Below are 26,076 nucleotides of genomic sequence, written 5' to 3'. Positions count from 1 at the left end.
TCCAGGATCTACTCAAGGATGAGACTAAGAAGTTACTCATGCCAACTAAGCCAGAGAGTGGCTTGCATGATCTGATTCCCTGGGGGAAAGTTGGTCAGCTCTCCAGGGTCCTGAGGGCAACATTATATGTATTAGAAATTTCTAGACATGGGGAAATGTTGCATCATACAAGCCATTCAACCTTCTGATTTCCTTTCACAAAGCACCACAGCTTTCCTGTGTCCTCATAGACCTATTACTTAGCAATCACATAGAAGAGGTCCTTTGTTGGGAACCTAGTTATTCCTTCAAAAAATAATTACTTCATGCCCACTATGTGCCAGGCACTGTTCTGGACCCTTGAGACACACTAATAAGCAAATTGAGATTCCTTACTTCCTGGACCTTGGCTTCTACCAGGCTCAGGAGAATAAAGCTTAGAAAGACAATCGCCAAGCTTCAGGCAGTGGAGAAGACAGAGTCCCGTGTGACTATAACATAATGTGATCCACCGTTTGCCAACAACATGGAAAAAAGTAAGCAACAATCAGTTCTGCAGGGTACCGAGAGTAAAAATCTGTGGGCAAGTGAAACTGCACAGTGAGGTGTGACCACATGGCCCCAAGAATCATCCCCATACTCCGTTGAGCAGCAGGCAACCCTTGGACTTCTGCATGCCTCAGTTACATGTATGGATCCCAGAGAGAAAGGACCTTGGGAATTGGCAGTAATGTCCAGAAGCCCAGCGCAAAGACACTAAGTGTTTCTGTCTGCTAGCCAGACAGCACGCCCCCTCAGACGATATGCTTGGAAAAAGGTTCAGTGGAAACATGTGTTCTCTTCCAGTTGATGAGGGAGGGAGGAAACCTCTGGCTGAACATCTGGTGCATTCTGTGTTGGCCCATCCTCTCTACAGCATGAATGACACTTCCCTTGGGGAAAGGCCCTTTGCCCAGGGAGGAAACTGCAAAGAGGGAGTTGCCAGGCCTCTCAAGGGTTCTCATCTCAGGAAATAACTGTGGGACAGAAATGGATTGCTGCTTTATTATTTTTTGGAGAAAGAAAAAAAGAAGCTGCCCTTTTTCAACTTGTAGAATGTGACACTGAACAGCTGCTGGAGATCGAAACCCTTTCCAAAGATGCAGAAGGGGAATTTGGAGTTTTTTGTAGACCAGTTTTTTCTCCTCTCTGCTTTTTGGCCAAAGAGAATTCCCTCCTGCATGACAACTGCTTGAACATCAGCTGGACTTGAACATTTTGTCTTGGCGTTACACATGTGTGTTACCTAAATAGAAAACAACTGTGTGATTTTAAGATTTACTTCCCAGCCCAGAAGCGACTTGAGAACTGGCTATGTGTAGAAATGAGTTGAACCCTTGGGAACAGAGGATCATGTAGAACTAAATTCACTTTCCTTCAATGGGACAAACACCTCCCAAGCAGCAGAGCAGGTGGGTTTGAAGCCAGAAGCTCACATGCCCTCTCTTCTATAGTCTCTCCGTGTCCTCAGCCCATGGAGCCCCACTGGACCTTGAATGTGCAAGTGCGGCTTTCTGCCAGTTTTCCCTCTCTTTTCTTTCTCAGGTTACAATACTGCTTGAGATGCCTTCCACTCTGAGGTTCCTCAGGACTACTAAACACTTCCCCAAGGCTTTAGGGTTGTCTCTGGGGATCTCACTACCTCTAGCCTCATCAGCCACACTCACACCCAAAGTCTCCAGTGTACTCTGCATATTGTTCATGCTTATCACACTAATTTCCAGACATCTAGTTCTTGTTTCTCCCATTAAATTCTTAACTACGGGAAGGTAGGCACTATGGCACCATGTTTTCCTCACTTTGCATAACAAAAACTCGTGTGTGTGTGAGTGTGTGTGTACACAAGTGAACGTTGGAGGAAAGAGCACAACATGACTGTTATTGCTCAGGCACTAGCCACCTTTATTTTGACACATAGTCCCACTGGCCTGAAGCTTGCCAAGTTAACTAGGCTGGCTGGCCAATGAGTCCCAGGAATCTGCCTGTCTCCATTTCCCGAGAGCTGGGATTACAAACTTGTGCCTTTGTGTACAGGGTTTTTTCTTTAATGGGTTCTATGAAGTGAACTCAGATCCTCATGATAGTAAGTCAAGCACTTTGTCTACTGAACTACATCCCTAATCCTAAACTCACTATTTTTAAATATGTGGCTGAATATTCACATATGGATAAATCTGTGGATGGATGGTTGGGCTGGTCTCACAAGATTAAAATTGGAAGATGGGTCAATGTGCATGCATTTATTCTCATTAGAGAATATGAATAGATCACAGATATGGAGGAAGTCCACTTGAATGAATGAGTTTGTTCCATATCTGCAGTGTAGCAGAACCTGCTTTCTTCTGTTCAGATAAACTATTTAATGTCACCTTACCTAAGAAGCTTTTTCTCATTGACCTTGCAAGTAGCCACATGCTGCTCCCCATTTGCACAGCTACATATTTATTGTCTCCTTCAAGTCCTTCTCTATTAGAACTCAAACTTCCTGTGAACAGGGATTCAAACCATTGCTTCACTCCACATTCCTGAAGCATCACAGAGTTGGTAGGTGACTGGCACAAAAAGAATCACTGTAGATCGGAGCCTACATTAGGGAAGTTGTACCCAGTCAGTCCCCTTGCTGAAGAGAAAAACTAATGCCACCCTCTCAGATGGCTCAAATGAGAACTGACTCTCCCCTGGGCTTCTCCTGGAGAGGACAAGAAAGATAGCAATGTGCCTCGTGTGTGTGCCTCATATCCCTTTAGTATTACTTTCCCAGTCACTTCTGTAGAATTTTATTCTTGGTAAAATGTGTGGCGACTTCACCAACTTTCACCCACAAGGAGTCTTATAACCCTGCCAGGATCCATAGGCTTCCTTCCACCTAAGCCTCACCAGGGCTGGTCAAGTGATGCACAAAGTGGAGAGAAGGTTCTAGAGCAAAAGAGATGTTAGAGGTCAAAGTAGTGGAAGAATAGGAAATCCCAAAGAGAGGCCTTAATTAGGTTGGAATCCAATTCATATACCTCTGACCTGCTTGGCGGAATCTCTAGGTAAGGTGACATCAGCTGAAAGGTTTTTTCATTTTGCAAGCAAGTGCCTTTAACTGATGAGCCATCTCTCCAACCTGAGGTTTTTCATTTTAGGTGATCTGTTCATAAAGGAAGCCTATGCCTTTAAGTTAGTAACCCAGTACACTACATTTTAATGTTTTCCCCTATTTTTCCATTGTGGTAGCACACACCTGTAATTGCAGCCTTCAGAAAAGTCAGTGTAATAAGTTTTCAGCTAGCCTGGCCTACATACTGAAACCCACTTCAAACAACAACAACAACAAAACACAATAGAGTCAATCTCTGAATTTTTTTTAACAAAATAGCAGATTTGTTATAATTTTCAAAATGTAGAAAAGTTTCAAATGGATATCAGACATCATCTGGAACCCCACAGTTGAGAGATAATTGCCTTTGTGATATTCTTTTTTTTATTTTATTTTTTTAATTTTTTTTTAATTTTTATTTATTTATTTGAGAGTGAGAGAGAGAGAGAGAGAGAAAGAGGCAGATAGAGAGAATGGGCGCGCCAGGGCTTCCAGCCACTGCAAACGAACTCCAGACGCGTGCGCCAGCCTTTGTGATATTCTTTACACGCTGTCTTGCAATGTGGTTTTTTAATTATTATTAGACATAATTCACTGGGCATTTTTCTATGTCAAACGCTGCTCTGTGTTCTAAGATGGGACAGCATTTGACTGCACATTGTGCATTGTGCATTGTACTCATTTTAATGAGCTTCTTGCTACTGAGTATGTACTTTATTTTTAGGATATTTTATATTTTCATTAAATTCCTAAAAGGACCATTACTGGGACAACTAAGTTATATCTTTTGTATTTTAATAAATGCCAATGAACTACAGCCCATAAAAGAGCAGCCACAGTCACATTGCTTCTGACAAAAGCTCTGGTTTCTGTTTGCTAGACTGCCTCTTTGGTTTGGTTTGAACTTTTTTGTTTTCTTCTTTCTTCCTTTTTTTAAAGACAAGGTCTTTTTGTGCAGCTCAGATTGGGTTGGAATTCCCTATGTAGCATAGATGGTATAAACCATACTCTTCCCGCCTCAGCCTCCCCTTAATGCTAGGATTACAGACCCTGTTGTGTTTAGAATTTTAACATGTCTTAGTCTTCATGCTAGCTTTAGCTGTCAGGAATTATGGATAAGACCTATATGGAGTAGAAAGATTTCCCTGGAAAGTATGACATGCAATGACATTGTGACAGAATGTGTCCATTTTTTCCAATCATTTTTCCCATGGAAAGCTATGCAAATTTGATCAAACTTATAACTAGTGTTTCTCCTACTGTCAACAATTTAGGATTCCCATAAATTTAGATTAATAGATATCTTTCAGGCTCAGGACATTGAAGAGAAAGAGTTTGGTCATTTAAAGAGGAATTGCCCTGAACAAAAACAAAAACAGGGCTAGAGAGATGGCTTAACAAATAAGGCATTTGCCTGTGAAGCCTAAGGACCTAGATTCGACTCCCTAGAATCTACATAGGCCAGATGTATATGGTGGCACATGCATCTGGAGTTTGTTTGCAGTGGCTAGAGGCCCTGATGTGTTCTCTCTCTCTCTCTCTTTCTCTCTCTCTCTCTCCTAATAAACAAATAAAAATAAATATAAAACAAAAACAAAAGTAACTTCACCAAACTAAAACAAACACACATGTTACCAAGACTACATCTTTAATAGTCAATATATGGGCTTTGATTTTTTTTTCTTTCTGAACACTGTCCTCTCTTGGTATCTTTGGGGAACAAACTTTAAAACTACTGATGCTCACAACCCTTAAACTACATGCCCTTCCCTTGGATTTTCATGGAGCCTGTGCACATTCTCCTGTATGTTTTAAAGTGTCTCTATATTACTGATGATACCTAATATATAATATATACTCAATATGAACAGTTGGTCTTAAAGTGTCTCTATATTACTGATGATACCTAATATATAATATATACTCAATATGAACAGTTGGTCTAGTACAGTTTAGTCAGCAATGACAAGAAATATTTTGAGTACATTTTCTTACCAGTGAAATTATTTATTTGTTTGTTTGTTTGTTTGTTTATTTGCAAGCAGAGAGAGAAGAAAGACAGACAGAGAGCATGGGTGCACCAGGGTCTCTAGCCACTGTAAACAAACTGCAGACCCATGTGCCACCTTGTGCATCTGGCTTCACATGGGTACTGAGGAATGGAACCCTGGTTGTTAGGCTTTGCAAGCAAGCAACTTAACAGCTGAGCCATCTCTCCAGCCCCCCCAAATGAAATTTTATTTGAATATTTTTCATCTGCAGTTTGTGGAATGTAAACAGAAACTGACAGCTGACAATACTTAGATCAAGGTGTTTTCTAAGTCTGAGAGTGCCGCCTCTTCCATAAAGCTTCTCTGATGATCCTGATCCTTTTGGCCTGGCAGTGACTCTAAAATGCAACAAAGGTGTGACACTCCCTCTTTCTTTCAGCTCTGGAGTGGTAAGTTACTTGAGAAAAGGACCCCATAAGTTTAGATGGTGCATAGCAACTACATAATGTGCATTTGTTGACTAAGTGAAGGAAAGTGCCTGAAGCATAGTTGGTATATAAAATAGTGACATGTCTGGGCAGAGAATATTCAAGAGGATGAATAGCATCATTACCTACAATGAAACTTGTCCACTTGCAGCCCTGAGGTTAGGCCTCTTACATGTTAACTACAGCAGAGATAGGCCCAGAGTGCGTGAATATGCACAAAGCAAATTTAAGATGCTACTACAACCAAGGCAGAAATTTTCTCTAGTCTAATTGATGAACCACATCAACTGGCTTCCTCCATTGTTTCCTAATTCTTAGACATAGCCCATTGTATTTATCAATCAAGATTTCACCCCTTATCTGTCAGTATAATGAAAGCTACCAGTCCAATCTTCTAAAAACTATAAGGGAAGAGAGGGTAAGAAGGATTGAGGGAGGGAAGGAGAAAGGGAGAGTGATTACAGTTGAAGGTGGTTTCTCTTCTTCACTTTTAACACTGTAAGACCCTCATTTTCATGCATAAGGATTCTGGCATTAGCAGTAGTGTTTTACTTTAAGTAACAGGACTGAGTAATAAAAAAGATGTTCCAAATGATGTGTGCTGCTCTGTGTCTTAATCAATCACCTGCTCATTCAGGAAGCTTGCAAGGCAGCACCTTACAGTATAATTAGCATCTCCCTTCTTTTTCCCAAATTTGACTAGTAATTATCCCTAAACCTTTCTTAAATAGAAATTTCCACAAAATATTTCTAGTTAAGCATAACCTTTTCCAAACATATATGAACCAATCTTTCCAGATCATTCTCAGTGAATTTACCCAATCACAGAAAAAAAAAAAAATTTCCACATAGTCTCACCAATCTTTCCTATAATACTAAAACAGACTCGTATTGGTCAGATACTGTAACAGCCTGTTCTTTGTCTTTCAGGAGGCATACCTCACTAACCTGTCCTGAAAAGGAAAGGTAAAGGGTAGTCTTACTCAGGTGGACCATCACACTGGGAAATAAGGAGTGCTTCCTGTACTATTTTTGCATTTCTTCCTGGGTGGAACAATCACCACTGGGCAGTTTGAATGCACTGTCTACAACAGGCAAAATAGTTCTGCCAGACATTGGCATCAAGGGCATCTCTAAACCTGCCCACTCTGATACTATACAGGCAAAATAGTTCTGCCAGGCATTGGCATTAAGGTAATCTCCAAACCTGCCCACTCTGATACTACTGTGGATGTAACTAGTTTCTGAAAGTTGTCAGAAATTAATCATCTCCTGCCTCTAGCCAATCGGTCTGCATGTGGAAGCATCCTTGGGAAGATCAAGGGCAACATTTAAGGAACTGTTTCATTGTGAAAATGAGCCTCAGTTGCACACAGGTGTTACTGTCCTTTAACCATGAAAGCCAACAAGTGAGCAGACCCTTCCTTCAGACATGCTTCAGTGCTGTGGCAACTTACATGCACACAAACAACTAGATAAAGAAACTACCATTGTTTTTCCTTAAATCATGGAAATTTTATTACTTCCATTTCAGGATATGATATGTGGACTATTTGGATTTAATCTCAAATTGAAACTGAGTTCTTGCTCTTAAGGAGACCTCACAGAACTGAGAGATACCATAAATCAACAGACTGAGGGAATTAAAGGGGATGAGATGGTTTTAGTATTACCCTTCTAAGATTGAATTAACAGACACCAGATGACTTAGATCTCTCAAATGCGGCAAGTAACTTTATGGACTATGTCTGATTGTGATTTTCACGGTGGAATTTTATTTGTTTTATTGCCCAAATTCTAAGCCTCCAATTGCTCAGTGCAGTACTAAACATCTTGTTGGCATTTTGCAAAGCCAATGAATTTTGGAGTTGGGAAAATATTTATCAAATCGACTCATTTGTACTTCAATAAACTAAAGCCAGAAAAATTACATGTTTTGCAAGAGGTAGGGAGTTACTGGTTGTGAATGGATGTGGCATTCCTTCCTGAGTATGCACTTAGGCCTGAGCTTCTTAGCTTCGTAGTCTCAGTTTCTTCAATGATAAAACACCAAGTCTTTCAGAGTCATTGAAATTTCATAAAATAGAAGTATTTAGCCACATTTCTTATACATAGTAACAGATTCCGCAAATAATCTCATTACTAATTCACCAGTAGTATGTAGCAACTAGTAAGTATTCATTAGCAAGTAGTAATGATGATTTTTAGTACTATTGCCTTACTACTTTTTACAGCCCAAGGAAGCAGACAGAGGCTAACTAAGAATTAGATCTAGAACTGCACCCCCATGCTCTAAATCCTCTTCTCTTTTTCTAAAGATTGGCATGTAAGTCTTCAAAAAGGTTTTCCTTTCATCATCATAGGTTGAATAGCCTTAGTCTAGAATTTGCAGGAGAAAAGAGATGAATGGGAGTCACTCTGTACCATTGTTATGCATAAAATTGTAAAGCTCCCACAAAACACACTGAACGATTGCCTACCACAAACTGCCAACTCTTGCACTTCCCAAGTTGAACCAACATCTTTTTCATATAAACCTCAATCTTCTGTGGGACAACACTGTAACACCAGTTGTAAATATATGAAAGTTAGTAAAGTCTTCAAAAAATGTTTTCTCTTTTCTTTTTTTTCCTCTTGTTCTTGATTTTGCTTTGAAGCAATGTCACCCGATATATGATATGCATGTAAGTGGCATATATTGCCACTTACTGGGAGGTCTGGCTACGAAGCAAAATTCATGGAGTCTGGCATGAGCACACATGATGTTGGTGCAACAGGTCCTGAGGACAGCAACCCAGAGCAAGGCCATGCTTACACTCACTTGATCACGTTTAAGAGCATTTTTAGCCAAGTGGATGCATAGGAGATGGGGCAATCTCGGACAGAGATATAGACAGCTGAGCAGGAGTTTGATCATCTCAGATTCAAGGCACACCTGGTCAGGAAAATTTACAAGATGCCAAATGATGGCCAATCAGTCAAGACTTCTTGTCTTTCCCAAGAAACTGTGGTTTTACTTCTTTAGCTTTTTTGTTTGTTTGTTTGTTTGTTTTGTTTTTTGAGGTAGGGTCTCACTCTGGTCCAGGCTGACCTGAAATTCACTCTGTAGTCTCAGGGTAGCCTTGAACTCACGGTGATCCTCCTACCTCTGCCTCCTGAGTGCTGGGATTAAAGGCGTGCATCACCACGCCCGGCTTTTCTTTAGCTTTTTAACCTGAATAAATGGACCCCAGACTTGCACTCCACAGCCCATGAGTTCCAGGCAACATGGGTAAGGAACTCAGAGACCTTGGGGTGGGAGGGGGAGAATGACTGGCAATAGGATTCTTCTCTTACCCACAGGAATCATGTAGATGAAGAACCACCAACCAGAATTGCTAAAAGATGATTTTAAAGATTGAGTTGTATTTTATTTTTCACAAGTTTGAAAGACTCAAAGCTTTTAGAAACTGTTTGAACTGTTTTTGCCAACTTTTATGCACCTGAAATTATTTTTAAATAAATAGCCAAAAGAAAAACAATTTTCTTTATTCCCATGGAGGATTGACTTCTGACACTAACTTGAAAGGGCCCCAATTCTCTTGTTAGGATGCATCATTTGAGCTTGGTAACACAGTTACTTATAGAACTCAGTATACTTCCCTCACTGGAGGAAGGATAGCCAGCTATAATTTACTGAGTACTTACCTAACATACCACTGAAACTTCAAACCCACCACTTTCTGCTTTGAGGAAGAAAATTGATCTCAAACATCCTTCCTCCTCTACTCTAGATACTGTCTTAGTTTTTTATCACTTGAACTTGAAAAGCAATCACAGACTATCACATCACTTAACAATTATATTGTTTTTCCACCTCTTTTCTACCAGTGTTGTGTTCTAGAATAAATTATATAAAGTTAAATATTTAAATATTGTCTTCAGGTGCATGTTTTGAATATAAACAAGGCTGGAAACAATAGAAACAAGAGTTGTCACAAGAGGCGTGATTTACTGACTTAGTAACTAGACCTCTGGTCTTTCTTCAGAGTCGGTATCCTCTTGGCAGGGAATCATTTATCCACAGATGCCCCTTTGAACAGCAGGCCTGATTCACACTGTCCTCCCAGTATGTAGACAAACCCAGCCTGGCTCTCTGTGTCTCTGTCACTTGGCTTGCTGTGACTGCAGTCACCAGCCCTGAGCTCACAGTTGCAATCAGAAACCTGCCTAGAGCTTACCACTTGCTTGAAATGAAGTGGTCCATGCAAAGCACCTGCTGAATGGACGATGCTAAGCAAGTGCTCAATAGACTTGATGGCGCTCCTTACAACAGTGAAGGATTCAAATCAAAAAACAGTCCTGTAAAGCTGTACTTTCATGGAGCTCAGGAGGTGAGAAATATGACATATTCTTCATATCTAAGTTTTCTTGGGATTGAATAAGCTTGGAAGATTGACCTCAAATGCCAGCTAAATTGCTGCCTTCCATGTGAATTTCACTCAAATACTAAAGGGGTTTTAAATTTCCATAAAGAAAAGAAGAAAGAGGAAGGAAACAAGGAAGAAAAGAAAGAGGAAAGGGAGGGAGGGAGGAAAGGAAGGAGGCCTAGATTCTGGAATATACTTATTTCTGCTTTTTAAATTTTATTTTTATTTTTTTATTTTGATGTAAGCAACTGAGAAGTTTGAATGGGTAATAATCAGAAAAGGAAAGTTGTGTTTTTTGCGGGGGGTGGGGTGGGTGGAGGCAAAAATCTGTTCACCAATAAATAAAATGATGAGGCTCAGGAGAATCTGAGTCAAGGGTGAAAGCTGCCGGTGCGCTGAAGCTCTGTGTTCTGTCACAGACATCTACATGCCAAGTATCCTTTCTATAGCATGCTTGCCTTGCCCTAGGGACCCATACCCACACACCCAATTTCTTAAGGTATTACTTCAGACTGCCCTGGCCAATTGACTCTTTTTTTCAAAGTTCTAGGCTAATTACAGTTGCTCCTTTGTAAGCTAGGTGGGGCTGCACAAGCATTCACTTACATTTTAGAGAGAAAGGTAATACTGCACACCATGCTTAATAATTGCTCCTTGATTAGTTATTCTCTCATAGAGTCCAAGCGCTTATCACTTTGCTGACTCTAAAATCCAGCTCTGACCCTCCTGGCCTTTGAACTCATACACCCCCCACCCCAAGCAGCTGGTCTGGGCCCATGTACTCAGCAGGTCTTCTGAGGTCACAGACTGCCAGGTGTGGGAGGATTACCACTCCACTTTACCCAGACTCAGCTCTAGGACCTCCTGTTACCTCTAACAGCTAGCACGGGGGGTGTAGTCAGACTGGGCTTCCCACCTCCTCAGCGGGCAGAGGGCAGAAGGAGGACTGAAGAGACGGCAAGACTGCTGCTGTCTGCGCTCTCTGTTACTTCACTGCTGAGTTGGCAAGGGTGGAAGTTGTTGATTTACAATTAGAACCAGCATGCTTCTTCAAATATTAATATTAATAACTACAATATCTGAGCACATGAAAAGACCTTTTCATCTTCAAAGCACTTTGCAGATATTAACCCGTTAGCTCTCCCTTGCCTCTGTTCTGGAACACCAGGTAAATGAGAAGCTCACAGAACAGCAGCCACAGGAAAGCCCTGGCCCCACAGTGTAAAGTAATCCAAGCTTGACAAGCAAAAGGGTTTCCTCTAGATTAAAAAACAAAAACAAACAACAAAAAAAAGCTGAAGCAACCCAGACCACAGTGAATGAAGGAGTTAACATGTCAGTAGTTTTACAAATCAAATAGAGCAGCCTGAATTGTCCTTTCTGGGTCCAAATGTACTGTTGTTTAACAAATACCTTTTCCCCTCCAGTTGCATGCAATGACACAAAGTATGAAGGAAAATGACCTTGAGAAGAAAAAACAAAAAAAAAAAAGGAAAAGGAAAAGGAAAAGGAAAAGGAAAATCTACAATGGAATGTCCTGATCTCCACAACCCAGAATCTCTTTGCACAGTACACCACCAAAACTTGTAGTTTGAAAGGTGGTAACATTTCTATAGTGACGAGAAGCTCAGAACAAAGTGGGATTGCTCAATATCAGGAAAAGGCATAACCTTCTGTACGCCCTGCCTCTGCTGTAACCATACTGCTTGCCTACATACCACACACACACACACACACACACACACACACACACACACACACACACACACATACACGCACAGCCTCGCAACTACAGCCTGAAGAACTGGCCAACTCTAGGTGAATTCACGTTGCAAAGCAGCAAAACTACCCACCCAACAGACTGGTTTGTGTAGTAAGATCCCAACCTATAGTAATTTCCTCTCTATAAAAGCAACTCATGAAGCCCCTAGGCAAGGGGAAGGGTGGGGAAAGCAAAACAATAGATTTCACTAGGAGTGAAGGAGGAAGAAAGAAAAAGAGGATGTTTATATGTTGAACTACAATTTTATTTCTCTGGAAGTGTTCCAGTCTGTGAAGGAAATTTAGTTTGTGACAGGTCATTATGAGGCTCTACAACGTACATGATTTTGCTTTTGGGAGAAGAATGACATACAGTTTTGCTTTTAAATTATTCTAATAAGATCAGGAAATAGTCTTGAAAGATACTATTCAACAACTAAATGGGTAAAAAAGACATGGAGAAGAAACCTGCCTGTATCCTGAAAGTTTACATTAATTTACCCTCTAATACCACAAAATGAACAAGAAAAAGGCAGAAGAAGGAAAATGGAATTAGAAGTTTTCAACAGAAACTCACCCTCACTTACTACTTTGCCAGCGGGAGCCTGAGCAAGGAGCAGTTTAAGTGAGCTCCCCTGAAGGTCTGCAGCAATCTCCAACTACCTGCGAGAATCCTCTGCTCCCAGGCTAAGAGGATGCAGAGACCATAATGCTCCTAATAGAGCTGCCTCCTGAAACTGGGGGTGTGGTCAAGCCAGGGAAACTGGAAGAGAGGCAGTCTTTCACAGGCCCTGGCACCAGGGCAGTGGTCACCAGGGCACTGCACTGCAGGCTAAAGGGAGAGCAAATTGTGTCACTGGCTGTGACAGTGTCACATTACACCTTGCTTCTTTATCCTTCATGTTATGGTTCAGCAAAATATAACTCAGCCAGGGTCCAAGTAAGGAGAAAAAAGGAGCCAAACAGAGCTAGCTCTGTAGATAACTCCCCTTTACCTCACCTTAGGCATCATATGGAGGCTGTACTGCATGGGTAAATGTACTAACACTGCATTGGTTGACTTTCCCAATGGAGACTTTCACCCAGGGACCATTCAGGACAGAGGGATACTGTCAAAACACTCAGGGGACTGAATGTCTCCCCAGAGGATCTTCATCACCCAGTTCTTGTTTCTCTCCAACATGACATAAAATGCCTTGTTTCCTAGAGAAAAAATAATAGTTACAGTTGTGGGTTGGTTACAAAGGCAATGCTTTAAAAAGGGCACTTCACCATAGTTTGACATTGTGTGAGCATCCTAGTACACTGTCACACAGTGTAAGATGGCATGACCCTCATCCTCTCAGGTGACCCTACTCTGCTGCCCAGCAGTGACTGGGAGGTGTCATGTGGCATTAACTGTGTATGGAAGAGAGCTGAACAAATAGGGAGTTGGGTATTCTGAAAAGTAGAGCTCAGTCTTTACCTCAGTCTGATTTCAGATGACTCTAAAGTAGATGAGCCTTAATGACCTTCTTTAACTTCTTCTATTAACACATTCAGGATGATGGCAAAAATGTCAATGTAATCTCCTTTTATGAAAAGTTTATGTGATTATGAAAAAAATGAAAAGTCTCTTTTGTCTTCTTAGTCTAAAACTTTTATCCTAAGATTCAGTTACTTTGAGTAACAGAAGAGTCAAAAATTGTTGTGGTTGGTTCTTTGCCTTTAATAAATTAGACAAAAATGCTCATCTTGAAAGTCCATAAAATTCTAACGAATGTCATTCAGAGTATAGCATTTACCATCTCAATGCTGGAACAAAACATGTGACCAAGAGCAGCTGATGAGATGAGAGTTTATTTAGGCTTATAGTCTCAAGGGTAAGTTTCATCATGGCAGGACAGGGACTAAGCATCACATCTTGTCACAGCAGCTGAGAAGTAGCAGCAAGAGGGGGCTGGCTGATCACCCAGTGGAGGACTGAAGGCCTGCTCCCAGTGGCACACCTCTTCCAGCAGACTCCGTCTCCCAAAGGCTCTACCAGCTGGGGATTGAATATGAGGCTTAATCACAAGTATTATATAAGGGTGTAGGAAGATTCCACGTTCAAACCACCACACAGCTGAATAGTATCTATATTCTTCATTGTATAACACTAGCATCCTCATCATCTTATAGTTAAAAGAAGAATGTAATGTTCATTCTTCACTTCTGCAAATAAATAGGGCTTTGGGAGAAAAGAAAGGAGCATACTTTGCTGTGGTTCTATTAATCTAAATAAATGCCTATACCAGACACTGTTCTAGGGATTAAGAATGTAATAATATTTCACTGCTGTGAGACAGCAACACATACATCAACCATATCCACAAAGTGTGCCACAGGCTGTGAGAGAAATCTGTGAAGCCAACAAAGCTTTAGCCTGTCTTCTGATACCCAGACTGGGCCCAATTTTAAGAATTCATGGTCAATTAAGTCAACTACCACTAATTACATTTGTACTGCTATTTTTATAAGAAAATTGTGGGGGAAAAAGATTTCTCCTTGTCCACTACACAAGCATCCAATGTGATTACTGAGGGACTCCTTGGTTTGGACTTCTCTAATGAAATTCATATATGATCACTCTTTAGTATCTCAATCCCATCCTGTACTGCAAACTATCATGGTGGGAAAGAGAATAAACTAGAAAGGCAAATGGTTCAGAATAAGCCACTGTTGCCATGACTTGCCTGGAGAATGAATGTCCAGAAGAGCAGTGAGGTTGGCTTTGAGGAGCATCTGCAGAACTACAACATCGGATGGGTATCGACAAATATACACATTACGCTGGACTCTCACCTCTGCCACGTGGGAAGATGAGAAAATGGATCAAAGACCATGACATAAGAATCAAAATTTAGAGTTCATACAAGAAAATGTCAGAGGAAATTTTACAATAATTCCAATGAATTCTTTGATATAATACCAAAAGCGCAGGCAACAAATCTCACTCTGCTGGAGAATCTGTTTTTTCTTTTCTAGAAAGCAATGAGAACTGAGGATAGACAACCAAAATCTATCAAGACAAGAAAAATAGCTGACTCCCTGGAAGGAAATAAACCACCCTCACACATCAGCTAGGACCTAGGTGAAACCATAGAATTGGCAGGTTAAGCAAGGTGCTGCTTCAATGGCAAGCCTGATAGCCTGTGTCAGCATGATGGAGACAGACACTGAAATACCCAAAATGTACCAAAGCAGAAATCCAGAAGCTGATGTGGCTTTAACACTAAAACAGATTTAAAACACACCCACCAAAGCTCAGGGAATTTTGTGGAAGAGGGGGTAGAAAGATTATAAGTAAGAGCCAAAGGGTAGGAGGGAATATCTAGAGCCATTGCCCTCCCACAATGACTGACTGCTCCTCTCATAACTTGTAACCCACAACCCCATGCTGAATTCCAGCAATCCCACTGAGGAGGGCCCTCAGTGGAAAGGGGGTAGGAAGGAGGGAAATGATGGTACCAACACATGATGTGTCCAATCAATGCTTCTACTTCATAAAAAAAGAAAAAGAAAAACTTTATCAAGATACAAATATTTTGTACATTAACATTATTATTAATAGCTGAATAGTATATGCAATCTAAATGTCTGTTCACAGATGAATGGATTAGCATACATACAATGGAATATTATTCAGTCTTAAAATAGGAACTTCTGGGGCTGGAGAGATGGCTTAGCAGCTAAGCACTTGCCTGTGAAGCCTAAGGACCCTGGTTCGAGGCTAGGTTCCCCAGGTCCCACGTTAGCCAGATGCACAAGGGGGTGCATGCATCTGGAGTTCGTTTGCAGTGGCTGGAAGCCCTGGCTCGCCCATTCTCTCTCTCTCCCTCTATCTGTCTTTCTCTGTGTCTGTCACTCTCAAATAAATAAATAAAAAATGAACAAAAAATATTTTAAAAAAATAGGAACTTCTGGCCCATGCAGCAACATGGGTAAGCCACGAGGACATGCTAAACAAAGTAATCCAGATGCAAAGAGGACAACATTGTATAGTTCTAGCTATCTGAGAGACCTACAGTAATGAATTGCATAGACAGAAAGTAAAATAGAAGTTAACACAGCTAGAGGGGGTTGAGGAGTTAAATGATGGCAAAGTTTCTTCTGGGGACATTAGGAAAATTGTAGAGATAAGTGGTAATGATGGCTGTACAATGGATAAATCTGCTTTATGAAGGAAAATTACAATGGCCATGATGCTAAATTTTATTTATATGTGTTCCCCTGTAATAAAAAATACTCTGGGGCTGGAGAAATGGCTAAGCAGATAATAATCCTAGTTCAATTCCCCGGTACCATATAAAACCAGATATATTAAATGGTGCATGCATCTGGAGTTTGTTTGCAGTGGCTCCAGGTTATAGTGTGCCAATTCTCTCTCTCTCTCTCTCAATCTCTCTCTCTTGCAAATTGGTAAATAAAAATATTTTTTTAATACTCTGATAAAGCCGGGCGTTATGGCTCACACCTTTAATCCCATCACTTGGGAGGCAGAGGTAGGAGGATCGCTAAGATTTCAAGGCCACCCTGAGACTACATAGTGAATTCCAGGTCAGCCTGGACTAGAGTGAGACCCTACCTCAAAATACATATATATATATATATATATATATATACACGCATACATACATACACACACATACATATACATACATATACATATACATATGTATATATTCTGATACAAAGGAAAAATAGATTAATTAAAGTTTCACATAAGGAATGCTCTTTGATCACATAGATGACACAGGGCAAAAGAAAATGACCCTTCAGAAAAGAGTATGAACTGAAGTTGGGACTAACTCAGCTGGCCTAGCATGCACAAAACTGGGGGTTTGATCATCAGCACTGAATAAACTAGGTGTGATGGCAATCACCGAGAATCCTAACACTCAAAAGTTGAAGGGAAATGATAAGTTCAAGGTAATCCTTTGCTACACAGAGTATTTAATACCAGTCTGTGATAAACAAGGCCCTACCTAGAGAAAAAAATCATAATAAAGAGGGGTTGTGAGTAATGGCAAGGAGCACAGGCTCTCCACTACACAGCAGTGGCTCTCAGAGCCTTAGCTACATTATCTGCCAGAGGGTCTGGCAATACATCTTTCCAGGGCTTCCCAATACTGTACACTGGGATGACCATCAGCAAGGAACTGAAGTGGCATTGTTACCTTGTCTTTTCTGCATCCTGTTGTATTAAATCCTGTGATGAAGGGCCTCAGCTGAGAGTGCCATATATTTTAAACTCAAAACCTTGAAATTCCTGTGATCTCAGAACATGTATACTTTCACTCTGCTTAAGAGTTATGTGAAGGATGGTAAATGATATAGTCAATACAGTTTAGACACAGCTGAGATAGCCATACACCTATGATTTCCAGAGTACCCTTTTCTTTTCTCACACTCACAAGCCACATATTATCTCCTATAAGATTCAGGAAGTATCTCCTAAGAGAAGAAAAGGTGACAAGTTCCTAGAGGCTCTGCCAATCTTCCCTTACTCCTACCCAAACCCTCAAATGTTCAAGTCCCTGTCACAGCAACTTGCAATGATTCTTCAAGCCACTGTATCTATAAAGACAAGTTTGAAATGCAGATCTATTTAGCAAGAACCCAAAAGCAGTAGCTATGTACTTCATTTTGCAGATTTTCTCATCTTTTCTTCTCATTTAGAAAAAATAACTCATCCTTTGGAGTATTCCCTTTATGCAGGAAAGTAATATGAGAGCAAAATATCAAACCAGTGGAGGTAAACTCCACACACCATTATAATAAGCACATTTGTCACCAAAGACCAAAGAGATCCCAGAAGATAAGATGAAAGGGAAGCAAGGAGCTGAGAATATCTATCTCTTCACACTCCTGTACTGGCACTTCTTTCCCTGTATGTTGTACTGAATTGCTCTCCTTCTAGTGATCAAAAGCCACACTTCTGTCCAGAGTCACATCTGGAGCTGCAGTGGCACACATGTGCAGGCTCACATCTGGCACCCAGGTGCTCACCCTTGTGCATGTGCCAGAGAGCGTATCTAGATTTCTGAAGCTGAATTTCTTGGCATGGGACTTCTAGGACTCCATAATGTGTTGCACCATTCTTGCACCAGTTTTCTGTTTTGAACTTCCTGTCTACTCTGTGAAATGGGCTGGGAATATGGCCCCAGATGCACCCTCTGTAAGCAAGGTGTGAAAGACTTGTCAGAGGTGCTTCATCCTCGTTTTATCATGGCTGCTGCACATCCTCTGGAGCTGTAAACCCAGAGATTCCTAATGTAACAGATGATTGTGGGGCATAGGGTAACCTAGGTAAATCCTCATCTCTCACCACCTCCTTCTGCGACCCTTATTTTTAATCTGTATTTGCTTTTTGACAGTCTGTCCATTGGTCCCTTCTTTCTTGAAATACCTTTCACTTTTTCACTCCCATGTTTTCAGTCTCAATGATAAGGTGAACATGTGGTTGTAGTATCTGCAAGCCAGAGAGAAGGGTATGGATTCAAAACTCAGACTCACACACATACCTCCTTCACACACCTTCACACACATACCTCAGATTAAGAAGCTGCCTTCCATGTATGGTTTGATTTGAAGACTTGTGGATTTTCTCTAGCTTTTAGATCAGTACCAGCCCTTTCTCCAGGTGCTCATAGATGTATTGGTCTGTGAATTACTAATGTGCACAGCACATTGCATTCTGCCTTTTAAAAGCTGCCTTGAGCACTTTAGCACCATCCAGTATCCTCCACTATGCCACAACTCTAGTCCTTTCTCCTCCGTATCTTCTGGACAGCCTAGCCTTCTCCTACAGTTTTCCACTAGACCATCTTCTCAATCCTCCACTCTGCAACTTGATCTTAAGGTTCTCCTTCTTCATCCCATATCTTCCCTACTAGAATGTGATTCTGAGAGGCAATGCCTGTGACACTTACCATCTGTAGTCACATGAAGTGTCTCCACACATACCTCAAACAACATGGATCTGATGAGTAGGGACAGTCATGACCAGATGGCTCAAAATATACATGATATATTCTCAGCACACTACATCTTTGAACTCTAAAAACAGAAAACCACCTCCTTATTGAGTGATCCTTTTAGGTGCTATGGTAAATTTTTATGGTTGTTTTGTTCTCTCTCTCTCTCTCTCTCTCTCTGTGTGTGTGTGTGTGTGTGTGTGTGTGTGTGTGTGTGTGTGTGTGTGTGTGTATTCTGATTCTCATACAAGTTCCATTTATACTAAGAGCAGGAAACAAACATTTTTAAAACGTGTGACTATCCTAACCTGATGAAGATTACATTACAACTTGGAATTTGGGCACATACTTGAGGTAAAACTTTACCAATTCAAATTTTTATTCACGATTGCTGATCCTCAGTTACCCCATATGTAAAATGAGAACATGATATACTATACCTTGGGGATTAAAGAAGCCGCAAGCACTAAGTATCTAATCTCATGCTCACAATGGAGATTGTAACTAATGATGGACATCAATGGCAGAACTAGGGCTAGACTCAAGGCTCCATTTCCCACATAGATCCTGGATCATCAGAGGAGAGCCATGGGGCTGACCACCTCCTGGTTGGAATGCTGAGTGCAAATTAGGAGAGAAGAGACTGGTGCTGTGCCCCCTAATGTAATTAGGGCACACTTGCAACATAAGGTGTCCCGCTGAGTCTGGCAGACAGCTGCAACTTGGTGATTCACACAGTAGGAATGCTGGTGGCCTTCTTTTTCCCTTTATAGCCAAGAACTGTTTGTAGCCTGAGCTCAGTATTGAAGCCAGACCTTTCCAAAAGACCATGACAGAGCCTACCCTTTGAGCTTCCCCAAGCATGGCAGCCTCCCTTCATTGAAGAGACAGAGACCATTCATGTATTCCCTCATCTGTGAATCAAGTGGTCCACAAATTCCTCTCATGGGTGAGAAGCTGCAATGGCTTGTGGGAGCAGACTGAACTCTGCTTTCTCCAAGGTCCTCAGGAAGCCTCTGCCTTAGCAATAATACACACTATCTCTGTGCCTTAGGCAATACCTTTCATGGCCTACACCCAGACTAACTCCACAGCATACATATGCTCAGGCAAGATATGCTCTCCAGAGCAGGAACACTGTGACCAAGGATTCCTGAAAACAGAAGTCTATGAACTGGGAAGAATTTTGGTGGATTTACAACCTCATCACCTTTCAAATAAGTAAGTAGAATAAGGGAGATTAATGTCTTGATTAATGGAAAGCTGATAAATTTGCCATTTCTCTTCATAGCCAAACAACACACTTACAGGAACCATTGTTCCCTTTACACCGCACACATTGAATGAGTCTATGGGCCCAAATGGGAGTTAATGGAGCCATATTGAGAAAGTAAAATTCAAATTAATGGATATGTTGGAGTAAACCTCCTGTTCTTTCATAGCCAATGCCTAGGGGTTCAGTGGCTAGCCCTGACCTCAGCAGAATCGGGAGAAGAAAGAATAACCCAGGCACCAGAAATGATCATTAGAAAGGTTTGGCTATCTCAAAATGAGCCTGGAATGAGAAGTCAATGACCACAGAGAGAGTAATCCTTAATGTATCAAGAGATTTACAAAGAGCCATCTTCACTGGTTATTAACACATTTGTTATACTCGCTTGGGCCTGATAAATTACTGGAAATAGATTTGGTTTTAAGCCTTTTGGAACATCATTTCCACCATACACCAGGTCTTCTTCTGACATTTTTATTCTGAATACTTCCTCTCTCAGTGTAGCCAAGACTAACCCAGGACTCAGGGACTTGGGGAGACAAGTTAAGAAGATCCAGATGTCTCAGACATCATACATCTGGCTTCAACCTGAATTCTACTTCTACAAGGAGAAATTCCCTGACTTCTCCTGTCTCTCATTAGAATCTATTTTCCTATTATACGTTTCAGTTATGTACTACTTTTCCTCATGTAACAAGCTTTGTACTGTAATTATGCAATATTCCTCTTCATTGTTCAAGGAAAAATTATGAACCTTATTTACCACTCTCTATCCCTACAATTCTATTCCTAAGAGTTAAATTAAGGCTAAAAAGTATTTCACAGAATAAGCCTGTGGGAGGATGGGTGAGTGAGTGAATAAAGAGATGAGTGGATGGTAAACAGATAAATAATGGAGTTAGGCAAATGGCTCAGTGAGTAAAGTGATTGCCATGCAAGCACAAGGACCCAAGCTCAGGTTCCTGAATGCACGAAAAGCCCAATGTGATAGCTTGTATCTTTAATCTCAGTGCTCCTATGGGGAGTTAGGTGGAGGAAGTATGACATGCCAGCTAGCCCAGCACATACTGTAACAAACAAGAGATCCTGCCTGATACAAAGTAGAAGGTGAGGACCAACCATCAGGCTTCCTCTGATTTCCATATGTGTCCTGTGGCACACATGTATAAAAGGAGAGAGAGAGAGAGAGATAATAAAACAGAGAATGGACAGACACAGATGAATGGTTTAATTGAAGAAGAGATGGACAAATTGTTATTTGAATGTTGAATATGCAGAATCTAATTTCTTGTAATTTGTTGCCTTTGTTGGTGCTGGGGCTCAAGTCCAAAGCCTAGTCTATACTAAGCAAAGGTTCTACCACTGAGCTATGCTTCCACCTCTAGTATTGGTCCTTTGACCTTTCATTCTTCTCTCATTGCTTTTGCTGATGTCACACAACTTAGTACCAAACTCTGGCACTCATCTCTGTCCTCTCTAGTATACACCATAAAACTTCTAGCATGAAGTTCTTTCCAATCAACACCAAAATAAACCTGTCAGGAAAATAATTTATCTTTTATGTAGCACAAAGCAAAGAGCTGACAATTAACTAGAAAATTCGGGCTGTGTAAACAGACAAAATGAGTCACCACTTCACACTAGATTTGGCTTGGTGTGTTATCTAGGTAATTCAGTCCACATCTGGTCTATTTCTCCCGGATTCTTTTAGTAGTTATCGCAACCATGCCTCATTTTATTTTTCCTTGAGGAGGAGTAAAATAAAAGAAATTGACTTGTGATTTTTAAGGCCAAATCCAGGTCTGTGTGTGTGTGTGTGTGTGTATGTGTGTACACATGTGCATGTGCACATGTGTGTAGCAGTGAAGGAGGAAGGTATCTGTTTCTCTTAGTTGTTTCCTGTGAGTTTCAGGGCAAAAGTTGCTTAAACTAGTACAGCCTTACTCTTACTGCCCATTGGCTACAGAATACCTTGTATGTTGACCCGGTATGTAGAAATAGGATTCCAGGGCTAGAAAGATGGCTTAGCAGTTAAGATGCATGCCTGTCTATGGACCCAGGTTTGATTCTCCAGGACCCATATAAGCCAGATGCACATGGTGGTGAATGTGTCTGGAGTTCATTTGCAGTGGCTATAGGCCCTGGCATACCAATTCTCACACTCTCTCTCCTCCCCCTCTCTCTCTAATAAATAAATAAAAATATCTTAAAAAAGAAAGAAAGAAGATTCCAATCCTGATTTCAAATGCCCATAGAGTATGACAAGAAACATGTTGGTTACAAAATTCAGTATTTTCGTTTCCTTGTAAACATACACCATCATTTGCCCAAGAACTTTTAAAAACCAGCTAAGGAAATCAGATGCATTTGAGTTTAACCTTGTATAAGCCAGAAAGCACCTGGAACCACTTGCTGCCCTCACTCTCAATGACAGCTTGTGATGATGGGCCACAGTCTGCCTAGAGAACTAAGGGAACCCGTTTCAGCCCCTTGCATAACATGTCCCATGTCATCCCTGGCTGATACACAACACTATACATCCCACCACATTTTATCTCATTTTTGTGGCATCTGAACTCTTTTGGAAATTCTGAATGTTTTGATAATAGACACTTCTGAAGTTTTTTCTTACTCAAAGGAGGACTTGGTCTTCTGATGGATGGAGGCATAGAAGATTGTGGAGAAGGTCTACCCTAGAGGTGGCAAAAATTCAAGGGAGTTTACAGTGAATCTGTATTGACATTATCCTCTTCCTTAAAATAATTTTTCAAGTTTGAAATGCAATGCTTTTTTTTATTTTTTGAGGTAGGGTCTCACCCTAGCCCAGGCTGACCTGGAATTTACTATGGAGTCTCAGGGTGGCCTCAAACTCACTGCAATCCTCCTACCTTTGCCTCCAGAGTGCTGGGATTAAAGGCATGCACCACCATGCCCGGCTCTGCAATGCCTTTTTAAAGTACTTTTACTTATTTATTTGAAAGAGATAGACACACCCACATAGAGGGAGAGAATGAGTATGGGCATACCAGAGTCTCCTGCCACTGTAAACAAACTCCAAATGCATATACTAATTTGTGCATCTGGATTTTCCTGTGTACTGGAGAATTGACCCTGGGATGTCAAACTTTGCAAAAGATGCCTTTAACCACTGAGCAATCTCTTCTTTTTTCTTTTTTTCTTTCTTTTTTTTGGTTTGCCAATATTTGTAAAGAGCCCAGGGTCTGAGTATGCTAGACAAGCATACCACTGCTACACTACACCTCAAACCAAACATTTGCATCCTGCATCCAAAAACAACTCTGCCTTGTACCTGCTTTTATAGAACATTCTTCTTTGTAATTTAAAAGTAATATGTGCCAATTATCTGAAATTTGGAAAATATGGAAAAAGTCAGGATAAAAAGATTAAATGTCTCTTTAGTCCATCATCTGGGAAAATAGTGATAACAATTTAAAGGACATCTCTGTTTGACCTTTTCTATATAAACAAACATTTTTATGCTATATAATATTACACTAAACATGTTATTTAACCTATTTTTATTAATAGTAACAACCTATTTTAATGACAGTTAATGGCTGTCTTCAACACTATTTTTAAAATATATGTTTAATATGATCATATATATTCCTAGAAAGCCAGAAATTTAACACAGGACACAGCCTTCTTCATATCATGATGACTTTTCTTGTAATGAGACAGATCATGAATTCCCATTTCTACTATCCAGGTGCATGTTTGGAGGCAAGGTCTTTTCCGGGTTGATTTTCTTCTCTGGAAGTAAAGAATTATGCAGCTGATTTCTAGAAAGCCCACACAAGAGACTTCTGGAACATAAATCATACATGATGGGGTCTTAGCTGCTCCCCTTTGCCTCCTATGTGTGCACCATATGAGTGGGATTTCCTCTGTCCCCTCTTCCTTTCATTTGTTTGCCTTTCATTTTTTTCTACTTCCTTTCCCCTGAAACAATGAAATGTGATTCCTTTTATCTTCTTACTGGAAGGCCTGTGGTTGCCTGCTCCTACTGCTGCTGCAAACTTGGCATCAGTCTCTGTCTGGAAGTGAAAGGTCTGTTTTGAGCCCCAGGAACAAGGCAGGTACCACTCCATGTCCTCCTGGGGCCAGGCTAAGCTAAGCACTGGGACTCCTCTGTGAAGCACTGACTCCTGGAGCTTTCAGTGAACCTTTATCTGCTTTCCCGCTCCAGCCACAGTAAAGCTAGGAAGACCTAAAATTCATTTTCTTGGTACCAGAAAATTCCATCTTCCTTCTTTTAAAAGATCCAGTGGGAACTGTGTGTTTCCTCTCAAAGAGAGGCTAAGAAGACGCCATGTTTTTCACTACTGACTCTGAGCATGCATGGAGGAACTCAACTTGTCCATTATTTGGAATTAAAAGAATTTCTAAAGTCTGACACTGCAACTTATAGAACCATATGCTAGGTTTCCGGAAGCTCTCGTGAGGATTTCCTGCACAGTTGAATTCCTCAGAAAATTTTCATGCCCATTGCTTGAGTGGACTGATGCTCCCAAGCTCCAAACCCTAGGCTAGTAAAGCTAGTCAGAGCATTTTACATAGATCTGGCTTGAGCACAGGTTTGATTTTTATCCCCTGCACATCTCTCAAGCCTGTCAATTTGGGTGCCATAAACAAAACTGCTAATATCTCTTAGCAGATCCTTCTGAAGCACGCTCATAGAGATGGTCTGAAGAGGCATCCCTGATTTTACCAGGAATTCCACTCAACCTGATTCTGATGTGAAGTAGGAAGAAAGTGGAGAACAACACCCACATCTCATTATCTCAGGAGGCGCTGATCCCCACATTTCATCAACCAGGATTCCAAAGGATACCAGCATCTGACCAACGAGCATCTTCTGAGGTCTTTACTATTCGTTTCCCATCCTCAGCAGTGTGACAACACAGCACTTGCCATTGTGCTAGACACCACATGCTTCTGCTGCTCTCTCTCTCCCAGAAGATCTCTCACCAAGATGTTCAAAATACGATGAGCTAATAGAAAGAGTGACTTCTTTAAATGCAGATCATTTTGCACATGAAAGACATTGGATATTTTGTTTGTGATCACTCTGATGAAGCCTGCCTTATCTCCAGGCAGCAGCCTGTTATAATATTTTATCATTGGAACTATAACTGCCTTATCATAGACAAGTGTCACAAGACTTGGATCAGTAGAGAAACACTACAGAGAAGAAGGAGTATTTCGGATCAAAATTATGAGGTGCTTTGGAACATTTGAAGCCCTTCAAAACAAATGAGTGCCTGGGAAAGCCCTGATGAGTGGAGGCAACAGTGCAGGAGCAGCTAGCGCGGGTGCTGTGGAGAAGCATCCTTCACTGGGCAACACAGACGCTATAGTTCTGTATAGCACTAGAGAGTCTGTGACATCTGTGACACCCACTCCTGTGCTGAGCCTCTGCTGGCTTTGTGTGTGTGTGTGTGTGTGTGTGTTTTTCTGGTATGCTTGGGCTATCCCAGGCTTCCAGAGCCTAGATTGAACTGAATAAAAATCTTAGCAGAGACCCATTTGTTGCTGGGTACTGCATGTGGCTTCCACAATCAGTGATGCTCTCTCTTTGGTCCACATAGCCAACTTTTATTCAATCCTCACTCATCTCTCTCTGACTCTTCCCTACCTGGCTTCACCCTTCCACCATGGGCAGTTCTGTGGATCAGGTATCCATAGTCTCAATCCAGTGTTCTCAGTTGCCTCGATTGTTAATTCTTTGCTCATATTCAACAAAATGAAAATGGAATCCAAGGAAAAAGAGAGAATGAGATACAAGAGGCAGTGCAACTTATTCATAGGTACAGTAGCTATAAGAAATAAGTGTTTCAAATTTCAGTATCAGAACATTGAAAGGAAGGTGGATCTCACCTGTACATAACTTGGATGGAAACTAAAGACATTACTTACATTAATTAGGAAAAATTTTAAAAAAGAGAAGCAATGAGAAACATCTGAAAAAAAAAACACCAGGCTATAACTAAAAGTCATATGATAAAAACAGAATACAGGGCTGGAGAGATGGC

At 41.0% G+C, this 26,076-nt stretch overlaps 1 protein-coding gene across 2 annotated transcripts in view; it reads right to left on the bottom strand.

Annotated features, from left to right (window-relative positions):
* Positions 1 to 12,457, bottom strand: part of Ets1 (ETS proto-oncogene 1, transcription factor) — a 131,592-nt gene extending 119,135 nt beyond the window's left edge. The window contains exon 1 of one of the 2 annotated variants that reach the window (XM_045145124.1): positions 12,327 to 12,457. The gene's annotated coding sequence lies outside the window, so the exon portion shown is untranslated. The remainder of the gene's footprint in view (positions 1 to 12,326) is intronic. The other variant, XM_045145125.1, reaches the window with a different exon arrangement.
* Positions 12,458 to 26,076: the final 13,619 nt, after the last annotated feature.

This window comes from Jaculus jaculus, chromosome 3, assembly GCF_020740685.1.
Source record: "Jaculus jaculus isolate mJacJac1 chromosome 3, mJacJac1.mat.Y.cur, whole genome shotgun sequence".
Taxonomy (NCBI): Eukaryota; Metazoa; Chordata; class Mammalia; order Rodentia; family Dipodidae; genus Jaculus; species Jaculus jaculus.
Note: the sequence above shows the minus strand (reverse complement) of the source record. Positions and strands in the feature narration are given on the sequence as shown.